Below are 12713 nucleotides of genomic sequence, written 5' to 3'. Positions count from 1 at the left end.
GAAAATGAGCCTCTACGAGCCACTGCAGGAGATTCATCAATGCACGATAATCTACCTACATAAAGTAGCAAATGTCCTACATCGCTACACTGTAATTCATCTATAAGAAAAAAGTAGGGAATCAGTAGTAAAAAATGTGAGCCACTGATAAATTAAGGAAGAAAAATTGCGACGTTATGCTATCACACTGGATAAATTAACTTGTTTACAAATGGCATGTGAAAGTCTTTTGATGAGAAGTGAGGCTCATTTGCAAGCTAAAGTACACTCTCGTAGGCTGAATATTGAAGAAAATGATAGTGACATATAGAGGATTAAATGAGCTAAACTGTACTGTCAATAAACAACAAATGAAACCCAACGTGCTATTAAATAACACCACTAGATCCACAACATTCGTACAAGCAGACAAAAGACGTTTACAAGCTCGTAATAAAAAATATGTATTTCTCAAATGATCACCACTTGCACAACTGGTTATATTTAAATATTACAAAAACATTTCCTCATGCATTGAAGTGTGCATTGACATATTCAGATCATGCATATGCATTTTAAATTCATGTAAAATATTTACATTATAATACACATGGTACAAAATGCAAGTACATCATTTAATATGCAATGTCAGATTGTGGTGACACATTGCATTAATATGCAAAATACATCTTATATATACATGTTGTAATATAGGAAATATATTACACAAGCACACTATCAAATATGTGAAATATGCTGCATAGTAGTAGCAGTGCTATACTAACATGCAAACACATTAAGCACTACATGCAAGCAGTACATCATCATGTTAATACATTATGCAAGAAATGTTAACATGAAAAAACATCACACACTATATGCAAACACTAAGTTATCATGCTAATGAATTATGTAAGAAAGAAGGAAATGTATGAACATATTATACATTACACCACCCCACCGGATCCATAAAACTAGTACTAAAAGACATAAGGCATTAATAGGCTTCTACATATAATGTTCCACACACTCAAATATCAATCATTCGCATAAGAGATTAGTATCAAAGATATTAAAATGCCCTCTTGTATGTATTTATAATAAGCAGAGGGTTTCACTCAAGCATGTCATTCAGCATTACATTTACATACAAAATATTATATGTTATAAATAAATAATGAAGACATGCATATGCCAACATACATGCATATATGTAATTAAATACATATATGGGCCCTGATCAGCATGATGTACACACACATGTGATATTTGAGGATGCTGCATGGGTCAAAAAATGAACTTAAGTCCAAGTTCAATTTTTCTATGTGAATAGATAGGATTCGATATGGTTTGAACTATCAAATAAATATACAATCAGGGCATCGACCAGGATATTTATTTTATTAGTTCATATTAGGCCTTCAAAGTCTTTAACAAGGAAAATTCACTAATAAAGGTGAAAGTTGACAATGAACCCGATCCTTTATCAACAAGTTAATAAAGTCAACAAGTTTAACCAATGAAGTGAAATTGTCTATAAGTAACCTTGATAATGGTAGTGATGACAAAAAATCTCACTAGGAGGGAATCCCAAATACAAAAAAAAATTCTCCAATATTCCCATAAAATTTCAAAGATGAAAAATTACCAAAACTTGAGATATTTAAATTTGAAATAAAACACCTAAACATTTAAATAAAAAATACCCATTCATCCTCTACAATAGTTTGCCTAATTTGAAAATTATGTAAATCACTTCAGCTCAAAAAGAGTAAATTTCTAGTCAAGATTATCATTAAGATTCATTCTTAAATCATCTTATGCTTATAAGGATGTGGCATCTATCCTCTAGCCGGTGATTTCACTGCCAAATGACACCATAGTTAAATGAAGATGACCAGGACCCTCTAACCGAGTGATTTTTCCTCCAAATGGTGCCATTAAATTATAATCATGGTTAAAGCCCATATGTTCCCCAACAATGTTAATTATTTAAGTAATAAATCAATAAGATATGATTGATATGACACAAAGCTCTCTATTAGCTATGGTAGATTCAAATTTATCCCCTTAGATAAATATTCACCCATGCCTATAATGTACCCTTGGACGAAGCAACCCATTGTTGCTAACAGGATTCCTTCGATCAGGTTGGGTCAACAACCTTTTATGACTAAGTAGACTATCGGGTCTGGGTCGGGTTTTCATGTCGTGTGAAATATTGACACCCCTACTGATGAGCATGATGTACACACACATGTGATATTTGAGAATACTGCATGGGTCAAAAAATAAACTTAAGTCCAAGTTCAATTTTTCTATGTGAATAGATAGGAGTCGTTATGGTTTGAACTATCAAATAAATATACGATCAAGGCATCGACCAGGATATTTATTTTATTAGTTCATATTAGGCCTTCAAGGTCTTTAACAAGGAAAATTCACTAATAAAGGTGAAAGTTAACAATGAACCTTATCCTTTAACAACATGTTAATAAAGTCGACAAGGTTTAACCAATGAAGTGAAAAAAATCCATAACTAACCTTGATGGTAGTGTTGACGAAAAATCTCAATAGGAGGGAATCCCAAATACAAAAAAATTTCTCCAATATTCCCATAAAATTTCAAAGATAAAAAATTAGCAAAACTTGAGATATTTAAAATTGAAATAAAACACCTAAAATTTTAAATAAAAAATACCCATCCATCCTCTACAACAGTTTGCCTAATTAGAAAATTTTGTAAATCACTTCACCTCATAAAGAGTAAATTTCTAGTCAAGATTATAATTAAGATTCATGCTTAAATCATCTTATGCATATAAGGATGTGGCATCTATCCTATAGCCGGTGATTTCACTGCCAAATGACACCATAGTTAAATGAAGATGACCAAGACCCTCTGACCGAGAGATTTTTCCTCCAAATGGTACCATTAAATTATAATCATGCTTAGAGCCCATATGTTCCCCAACAATGTTAAATATCTAAGTAATAAATTAATAGGATATGATTGATATGACACAAAGCTCTATGTTAGCTATGGTAGATTCAAATTTATCCCCTTAAATAAATATTCATCCATGCCTATAATGTACCCTTGGTCGAAGCAACCCATGGTTGCTAATAGGAATCCTTCGGTCAGGTTGGGTCAACAACCTTTTATGACTAAGTAGACTATGGATCATGATGACTTGGGATGATTGAACCATCGGATCATGATCGAGTTTATCATCATTTCCCCACTATTTAATTTAAGTGCAAGGTAGTAATTTTTTAATTTTAAATATTAAATTTCAAACACTAAATAATATTGCAATTATATGTCACATACTAAGTATTTGTTTGACAACTAGCCATAATCAAAAGTTTTCACTCATTATAAAGAGGGGTAATTAATTATAGTGGCTTGCGCCTATAGGAAACCTGAACTCAGATCAAAAAATCCTTGCAAAATTAGGACGAGATATATATGTAATGTCTTATTCAAAACCCAATATGCCTTTTAAAAATTTGCTTCATAATTTAAAAGTTAAAACTTTGCTCGAAGACTCGATGATGAAGAAAAGAGAAAGGGCCGCAAAGAGGCTGGGGTGCAAATTTTTGAATCCCACATTCAACAAGTTTTACACTAGTTTTCGATTGCCTATCACAGCCCTCAACTTTTCTCATCTAGGACTTGGGACCTTGTAACTATAGTGTTATATTTTGACTAATTAATTGCATAATTTTACCAAATAAAATGAAAGATATTATATTTTATATGATTTACGAAGAATGAAAATTTTGCTATTTTGATATAAGCATATTATTAATACAAATATTATGAATGAATATGAGAATTTGATTGGGTAATAGTTGGTTACCATTACTGCTATAATATTGTACTAATAGTAGGTTTGTCTAAGGGTATAAGTGAGTCAAGCTAACTTGTGAATCAACTCGAGCTAAGCATGATAAATAGCTCTTAAGCTGAGCTCGATGAGCTGACAAGCCAAGTTTAAGTTAGCCTTAACACATTTTTTTTAAGTTAACCTTAACTCAACTCGTTAGCTTGCGAGCTATTAGGTTTAAACTTATTAATATAAAATACACTTAAAATATATTCAATTCACAAGTTTAAGTATAAAGCTTTTAAAATTAATAAAAAATCTATTTCTCATTTACATCACATGACTCTTTATTATTCGTTATCTTCTAATTTCTATTTTTTATTATTTTATTATAATAATTGTTCGAATCATAATCATTTTATATTTTTTATTATAAATGAGATTGCTCAAACTAATAGAATTAAGCTAGAGCTTGAACTCTAACTCAATTTTTTAATCAAGCTCAAGTTCAAGCTAGGGATAACTTAAGGTTGGCTTAACTCATTTACACCCCTAACTAGTTTTTATTTTCTATAAGAGGTGAGGTTTGCAAGCTAATAGAGAAGAAAAACTCTAATATATTCCTTATTGATTTCCCTTTAAGACCACCATTAGTGATTGCCACCCACATTGCCTAATTTCTATCATTTAATTATTATTGCCAAACTGCTAACATTTAATCCCATTATTGAACTTTCACTATCTTGTGGGCACCCAACTTCTTCAATTGAGCAATTTTATCCTCAATTGATCGAACGAGCAAATGATCATTTAATTCAGAGGTCATTAAAAAATTTAAATACTTAATAAATGATATGTGATCAAGGGGATTAATATGAATTATTTGAAGAGGTATTTTAGATTATGGCCAAATTTACCAATTTACCCCTCTTAAAATGAATATAATAAGGTTTAATTTTCTACAAGGTAGGTTTGGTAACAAAAAGAGCTAAAGAAATCTATAGTATTTCTTGAAGATTATTACTCACGACCACCATTAGCCATCGCCACTCATATCATCTGACTTTCATCATCTAACTATCACTTAACTGCTAATATCCAATTCCATTATTGGATTTTAATTTTTCATCTACAAACACTTAGTATTTTCTAATTCCTATAACGGGAATCAAATAATGATTTTAAATTGTGTTATCTCATTTTTTTGCATCTATAATTATATAGTGAATTATTATAATTGGGCTAGGCCTTATGATCTTTCCCACAAAAATTGAGAACATTATCAACCAAAGCAAAATTATACAAAACATAGATAAATCAATCAAACATTGATGAGTCCTTTACTTTAATTTTAAAAACATTTTTATTTATCCACCTAATTTCTAAATAGTTTAAAATTGTTATTAAGTAGCCAAAAGAATTAATATTTTTATATTAAATACTTTTTTATAATTAAATCTGCTAAAGTATGGTGTATGTAAAAATATATTATATTTGTGATCTTTTCGAAAGAAAAAATATTATAGTAAACAAAATAGATTTAAAAAATAAATTTTTCTTATAATTTTTTCAAATATTTAGAACCGTCCAAATGGTCCTTTAATATTTCACCAAATTCTTTTACGTCAACTCAGCATACCAATAAATCAAAGCTTATTGGGTTTATTGGCCGGTTAACATTGCATTCATAAAAAATAATTTTTATAAGGTTTATTTTCCATCAAAATTATTGTTATGTAGTGGCATGCTTTTGTTGGAAGGGGTTTTAGCTTCTAATAAGTAATTATTGAGTGTCTAATCTTTTAAGAAGATCACTGATTGGTTAAAACATTGACCAATTTCGCCCCGACTATGATCATCCAGGCTTCATGTGGGACATCTTTTTTTTTTTAGCTTCCTAAAACAACTTTTTATTACAAAATTTTATAATTAACATCATTAATATAACACTCAATAAAAAATAACCAAAAAAATTGCAGAAAATAAAATAATTATTCATGTTTATTTGAATAATCAAATGTAAGATAATATTTTTAAATGAAATTTAGTCTAAATAGTTGTAGATCTAATCATTGAGATTAATAAATTTATTAAATGGTAAAAATTTTATCTTAAATAATTAAATCAATAGAGATATATTAAATGAAATTAAAATGTTTAGACTTCATTTGGTGTAGCTTTTTAATTATTTTCTAAAACAACTTTAAAGTACAAAAATTTCTAGTTTAAAAATTTTGTGCTAAAAAAGTACTTTAGAAAACAGTAAAAATGATGTTTCAAACAAAATCATATTTCATGTGGTCGAATGCTTTTATTGAATGATGTTTGAGCCACTGCAGGAAAATGTCTTATTATCGGTAGAGCAAATCCATCGCTAACAATGGAAATTCGTCAAAATTTTCTATTTTCCGACAAATTTCCAATGAAAATCCATTCGACGGTAATTCGTGCTTCGAAAAATCTAAAGCAACAAAATTTTTTCTGCTAAAAATGTTTTCGGTGGATTTTTGGGAGAAAAAAATGATAGTTATGCATTGATTTCCGTGGACAAATTCTGGCATTTAATCAATTGGTTTTCGGGCAAAAAAGTTAAGCCAAAAGTACCGGCAGATAATCCATCGCCCTGATCCACTAGACTTCTATCGGCAGATAGGACCGGCAGATAATCCCCCGAAATTATTTACCGACGTAAAGGACCTGCCAGAAACACCAATTCATTTCATTGCGTATTACCGACAAATTTTACGGTGGATATTTTGACTGGAATTTTTAGCATAAATTAAAAAAGACAACCTTCTCTCTTAGAAAATTTATTTCTACAATAAAACATGTATACAAAAGTTCCAATACTATGTACATTCAAACATAAACCTCTAATCAAAGATATCACCAAATTTTGAATATAAACACATAAACATAAACATAAACTAGAAGAATATTATCAATAAGATGTTCAAAATTATACAGATGTCTAAAAAAAATAAGTGCATACATCAGATAAATAAATAAGTATAGATGTCCAGAAACAAATAAGTACAGATGTCCAGAAAAAACTACACAACATCTAATCTAAATTAGTCTCCTCCTTTGCTAAAGCTACAATCTTTCCACTGAACTGCTTCCTCATTCTTCATAATTTATCCAACAACTAAGTTTGTTGCATCTACATCTACTGTTGCATCTGTATCTACCAGTCAGCTTGTGCTTTCTTGATCTGCTCTTGCTCGGCTGTAAGAGTAGCAACTTGCTGGCTATATAAGGACTCTTGGGTACTTGCTGAGAAATTGAAGCCACCAGATGTCTACCCTTCGTATGCATAGGCTTGAGAGACTAAATCATAAACCCAACCATGTATGCATAGGCTGAGACGAAAAAGTCCCCTCGGTACATACAGACCTACTGGGTGGTCCACGAGTCATCTTCTTGTTGAGCCTATCAAAAAATTTTTTTATCAATCCTCAATGATGCTCATCACCTGAAGCCATATACAAAAAAAATTAAGAAATATTAATAACATAAATTATAGCAATAATTTAATATAAAAAGTTCAATAATTAAATAAATGAAGTATAGCAATAATAAAATAAATAAACTAACTATTGTCATGTTGTTTAAATAAATGATATTCTTAATATAAATTATAGATTCATAATTGATTGTCAAAAATCATTTATCTTATATTGATTTACTTTCATATGATGAAAAATTTATACCACTATTAGATTCCATATGACTTTTCTCTATGTTTAAATCTACTTCCTCTAATTGTAACTCAATCTCAGTAGTTGCAATTTGACCGTCCACATCGTTAGTAAGATCTTTTAAGTTTGATATAAACTCTTTTTAATATGCTGGTGGTATTGATGAGATTTTCTCAATTACTCTCTTGAGGTTGGTCTTCATAACTATGAGTCAATCTTGTCTGCCTCATAATCTACTTGATAGTTAGTAAAATAAACTTAGCTTGTCTGGCTAACAATGATGAATGGATTAAACTTTACATATCTCCTATCCCGCTAAACTTTTATTATACTGTAAAATAGATGTATTCTTATACCTCTATTTCATACTGGATAAAATCAGCCACAATTAAATCGATATACATTGTTCCCATGACCAAGATATTCCAACTATAATATTTCTTCTTATACCTCTTAGTGCTAAGAATCATCACCTGTACGGGTGTTCCCTCTTACACATACACAAGATTTATCTGTCTTCTTACCTTCACACCTTTTTTTTTTTTAATTTATACCCATTAAACAAAAAAAATTAGATAACAATTCACTACTCTATTTGGTTCCCAAGCTAGATCAAGTAGCCTAAGATACTATAAATCACTACCTTAACGGTGCACCTAATTATTATATAAAGTATATTATTAGCATATTTATTGACCACAATGTTAACTAATTAAGACAAATTAGTTAAAATGACTAGTCAAAATATATACCGTATTTTAAAATAATTAAAGAATTCTATTTTCACTATCTTTTGGACTTCTATTGGTTTTGATGTATTCACTATTTAGGGGAAATACAAATAATTTTAGCTTGCCCAGAAGGCTATCATTTTATGTGATGAAACCATCTAAGGTGACTCTATCTAATCTTATCTTCCACTAGTGCTACTCCAACTTTTTCTCATATATGTTTATTTTGTATACCGTCTCTAAGGGTAAATCCACTCACCCACATGAGCATCCACATATTTACAACACTTAACTTAATATTATGCTTCTCTCTTAATGGCCAACATTCTGTACCATAAAGCATTACAGGTCTCACCACCATCTTATATAATTTTCCCTCAAGTTTGTGGAGGACTTTTCTATTACATAACAAGCCCAACGTTTTCCTCCACCTCATCCAACTTGAATTCTATTGATAATATCCCCATTTATTTCACCATTAATAAATCTAAGATATCTAAAACATGTACTTTTATTAATTACTTGATCACCTAAAGTCATAATCCCTCAACTAGGTCTATTACTACTAAAATTACACTCCATATATTAAGTTTTAGATCTACTCAAGTGAAAACCATTAGACTCCAAGATTGACCTCCATAATTCAAGTTTACGTTCAACTCCCTCCATAATCTTATCAAAAAGAAGAATATCAATAGCAAAAATCATATATCAAGGTACATTCTCTTACAAATGTCTAGTGATAACATTCATAATGAAAGTAAAAAGATACTAATCTCAACTAAAAATATACACATGAAATCTCTCTCTAGACTTATCAATAAGAAGAATATCATTAATAAAATGCATACACCATGCCACAATCCCTTACAAATGACTATCAAGAACATTCATGATAAAAGGAAAAACTTACGAGGAAATGCAAGTAAGGCCACAAACGTCAGCAATGGAGGCGATGAACTTCGGTAAGGACTGTTATGAACATGGGAAAGGTTGACAACGAATGTTGGAAATAGATCGATCTCAATGTGGGCAATGTTTGCCTCAGTTCTCAGATGCAAGTGGACTAAACTAAAATGAAGAGGAAATAAAATGAGAAGAAAAATGATGGAACAGGCAAAATAAGGCTCTCTCCATCGGCTATTCCGGTGGATTCTCCACCAGTAACATTACTGGTGGAAGGTTTTTGTCGAGTTTAAGTAAGCCGAAGCAATTTATGATGATGATTCCATAAGTAATTTCTAAATATAAAATATAATGGCACAATATACACCGATAATTCTACTGTAAATTTACTAGCAAATATTTTGCTATTTAGTTAGCCACTTTTCAGGTACATGTATATCCGCTGGAAAGTCCGACGATAATGTCCACCAGAAAGTTCGATGGTAAAGATAGAATTTCCTATAGTGAGCTTCTACTGGGCAATTATTCGGTTTCTCATCTCCTATAAGATCTCTTATTAGCTGAAATTTTGATGAATTATGCCTTAACTAAGATCACTCAATTCATATTTAAAGTGAGATTTAAAAACATTAACTCATCTTCCTCTTGATAAATTTTCATAAAAATTAAATTAAAATCATGAAATGATGATAATTATAAATAATTTTTTTTTACAAATGCCAAATTTTATTTTTATTTTAATATTACATAAAAAAACTTTAATGATTATGTGCATAATAATATTATCACATGATAAATATTAATCGATGTTGAAAACAATTTAGATTATATTAGTTTGATGTAAGACTACATACACAATATTGACCTATTGTGCTAAAATTTTGAATATAATAGATTGATAATTGATTAGATCTATCACATTTGATTTCAAGAAGGTGTATAATATTAAGTATATAGTAAAAATTATTTATGTTAAAAAATCTGTATGTTCTTTTTAATTAAAACCCACGGAGGGGCCTACGAGTTAATATAAAAAAGTGATTACATAGTCCTTAAGGGAGACGGTCAGCTCACTAATGCTCCAACGAGCTATAAAATAAATAAAGTAAAACCTAGGAGACGACAATTTCCACTAATCAAAATTACAAAAATACCTAGGAACAAACTATTGATGCTAAAGAGAAGCATCCAAAAAAGAAAGATAAAATAAATGAATTAAAGCTTGATCTTTCTACAAAAAATGTTGATGACGACCTGAATCATATTCACCTGGAAAACAAAAGGGCTGCAAAGCAAAAGGGTATAACATAAAATTTTATAGTTAACCCAATAAAAATTGTAAAACTTTAATCTAACAAGGAGAGAAAAATGATAAAATATGCTGAAATAGAATTGATTTAAAGGCAAGCACCATTGAGAGCAAAAATGGGGATAAAGACTGATAGAGCTCAGAATTAAATTAATATAAGAAGCCTCATCAAGGTAATCCACAAGCCACTCAATCCAACCCTCAGGTGAAAACACCATCCAACTCTCTAAATAACCAGAGCAGCAGGGGATAACACCATCAATCCAGGACAATAACTTCAGGTTATCACAAGCACCCATCCCAAAGGCACAACAGCAAATATCAGAAACCCAAAACTAGAGCAAAATAGCCTAATGGCACCCACAACAAGGCGCAAATCCTCCAGAGAATAAAAAAAAACCAGGCCAAAGGCACTCCGGTAGCTGACATGAAAAAAAAGCCAAGCCAACATCCCAGGTAAATGAAGAACATAAGAAAAATAGCCCAGAACCCCATCCAAATGACTATAAAAAACCACAGCAGTCCATAGCAGCACCCTGAAGGAAGGAGAGCACCAATGAAAAAAACTCTCAGCAACAGTATAAGTGTTGTATGTTTTTCTTCAATATGTACTACCATGATTATTATTACACGTTAGAACATTCATGTGAAAGAGATTGAATTTTTACATCTGAGCTTTTAACAAAGATCAAAACACACAAAGATAACAAAATACAATGCAACAAACACAAAACATTTGTTTCATAAAAATTCCTAAAAGAAAAAAATGAGACCTTGTCCAAATGTAATGCATATATGTTACAAATTTACTCTTTCCCTCAATTAGAAAAGACAACATTAAAAGTTTGTATTTCTATAAATGTGGGGGATAATGTTGATAATGCAAAAATTAGATAATATTATCTGACAATAATAGTCAAACAATGGCAGTCAAATGATAGCAGCTGAGAGATGATGGTGGAATGAAGACAATTAAGTGATGAAAGTCAGGCCACGAGGAAAATGGAAGATGTTAGTTGAGCAACTGCTAAATGAATATGGTCAGTAAATGATGATCAAAAAATGGTAGCTAGGTGATGATAGTGTCTAGTAATAATCACTGGCATTGAACATCATGTGGAGCTTTAAAGTTCTTCAGATATTCAAGCACTCTCACAACTCAAGTCCCAGCCATTTTCATGTGGAGAGTGTTTATAGTAATTTAATAGTATACCTTTTATAAAAGATAGCAAAATTGTCATAACACTTTATCAAACAACTCAAATTGAATCCTTTGATTATAGATTTTTTATTATGTTGGAATTTGGGAGCCTAAACTTATGTTTTGATGATAACAAACATTATTGAACTATATTTGCTTTAACCTATAATTTATTATTGCATATATTTTTCTATATGTACTAACGTTTCAAGTTAAGATGACAACAAGCATTGTCAAAGGATCAGAGCTCAATACTAGGTAGTATAGTATTGATGTTTTCAAGTGTCTGTAATTTAATCTTTTCTTGAGTCTCTATTTTAGTAAATGGTATTAAGTAGCTTAGCAATCGTGCACATGCACACATGAGGGAGTGAAAATTAAAATTATAAATATTTTAATTTTTCTATAACTCGTACTGCATAACTAAAATCCTATTATAAGACTTATTATTATAGAAATTAATTAAAATGTTTTATTCAACTGAGAAAATAATTTTGAAATATTACTAATTGTACATTATGATGATCACATTGTATTGGACAATCTGTTGTAATTAGAAACCTCACCAAAAATTAAATTAGGAAATAATTTAAATTTTGAATTTTATGCTATCCATATAGTACGAACGTGGTCATATTATATGATGTGTAAATTATTGACTAATTTAATCCACATTATTAGTCAATTAAATCAAGATTTAATTAATATGATAAATTACACATAATGATTTCAATTGTACTAGACAATTAGTACATATAAAATTTGGTCATCTTGATAATCGTACTGGATAAAACCTTAATTTTTAAACTAATCATACATTATGATATCAATCATACTGGATGAATGCCAAAGATGATTTTCAATCATCCAAGTGTTCATCATGTATAATATCAAGAATATTAAACTAGTCATACCATATGATCCAATGATCGTACTATACGATCAGTATATAAAACTTGAATAGATCAAATTAGAGTTTGTTCTTCATATAAAATAAATAAGTTATTTTGAACTAATCGCACCGTATAATCCCAAATTGTATTATACGTACAG

This window comes from Dendrobium catenatum, unplaced genomic scaffold, assembly GCF_001605985.2.
Source record: "Dendrobium catenatum unplaced genomic scaffold, ASM160598v2 fragScaff_scaffold_273, whole genome shotgun sequence".
Taxonomy (NCBI): domain Eukaryota; kingdom Viridiplantae; phylum Streptophyta; class Magnoliopsida; order Asparagales; family Orchidaceae; genus Dendrobium; species Dendrobium catenatum.
The sequence above is the reverse complement of the archived record's forward strand: the minus strand, read 5'-3'. Positions refer to the sequence as shown.